Source organism: Fulmarus glacialis, unplaced genomic scaffold, assembly GCF_000690835.1.
Source record: "Fulmarus glacialis isolate BGI_N327 unplaced genomic scaffold, ASM69083v1 scaffold33465, whole genome shotgun sequence".
NCBI lineage: Eukaryota > Metazoa > Chordata > Aves > Procellariiformes > Procellariidae > Fulmarus > Fulmarus glacialis.
Genome location: NW_009215501.1, coordinates 3,246 through 4,583, shown reverse-complemented (window position 1 = coordinate 4,583; position 1,338 = coordinate 3,246).

Below are 1,338 nucleotides of genomic sequence, written 5' to 3'. Positions count from 1 at the left end.
CCCCCACCACCCCTCGCCACCCCACAGTGCCCGCCTGCCATCCTCATGCGGGGGACAGTGGCACCACTGCCATCCTCATGCAGGGCATGGTGTGTGACATCCTGCAGCCCACCCCAGGGCCCCAAAAATGCGGGGCAGGGTTGCCATGTCCTGGTGGGCTGCAGGGCCACACAGGGTGCTGGGCGGCAGGACCTTGGAGTGGGCCGTTAGCTGGGTTAATCGTTCACAGGCTGTTGCCTTTCCCGGCTGCACTTTTACACATTAAATCTGGGTGTTGGTGACTCCCCAGGAACCAGCAGGCAGCCTGGAGCAGCAGATCAAGGTGCTCTGGGTGCCCAGAGCCATCCCCTGGGATGAAGAGCGCGGCCCCGCCATGGTGCATGTGCCCGGCTTGCAGGGGATGTGGCGGGGAGGATGCTCACAGCAGGGGAGATCGGACAGGGGCACCACAGAGCTCCCATGGGGACCATCCTGGGGGGCTGGCCCTGCCTCGGTGCTGCAGTGGCCCTTGAGCTGTCCCTGGGGGATGCTTGGCTGTGGCAGTGGGTGCCAGTGGGTGCCTTGGCAGTGTGAGTGTGGGCTGGACACACCTGCAGTGTTTACTTGGCAGGGAGCATGTCCTGGAAGGAGCGAGGCTGTTTGGGAGGGGGTGGGTGACGTGCTGGAGGGCAGTATAAAGTCCAGGGTGGTGCGCTGGAGGCTGAGGCTGCTGCGCTCCCTAAGAGCTTTGCTTGTCCTGGTACTGAGGTGAGAGCCTGGTGGGCACAGCACCGCTGTGGGGGTGGCCACACATCCCCCACCTGGGAGGCACTGGGGGGTCCAGGGTGGGGGCCGCAGAAGGGCTCGGCCATGGCCCAGGGAGGGCAGAGCTGGGGGTGCTGGCCCCCATGGGGAGCAGGGCAAGGAGCAGAGCGGCTTCACTGGAGGGGCTTTGCCCACCCAGGTTTGCACAGCTCCAGGGACTCACACCCTGGGCTAAGGGGTGGAGGTGGTATTTGGGATAGCATTGTTGCTCCTCCACCCTGTGGGCCGCCAGCTGGCAGGTTTTACTGGATGTGCTGCTCCCCACCTGAGGCTGGGGACAAAACCCAAGGGACATGGCACCATCCCCGTGGAGATGGGGCACAGCGTGATGGTGTGGCTGGGACACCAGCCCTGAGGGACATGGGCATGGGGGTCTACAAGCACAGGGGCTGTTGCCCCCACCACCATGCCCCAGTGGGGCAGCATCAGTGGCCCCCCATTCCAGGAGAGGAGTGCAGCTCCTGCGGCGCATGGCGCTCAGCACTGAGCGCAGCCCCCGTTAGCACACAGACAGCATTACCGCAGCGGACTCTT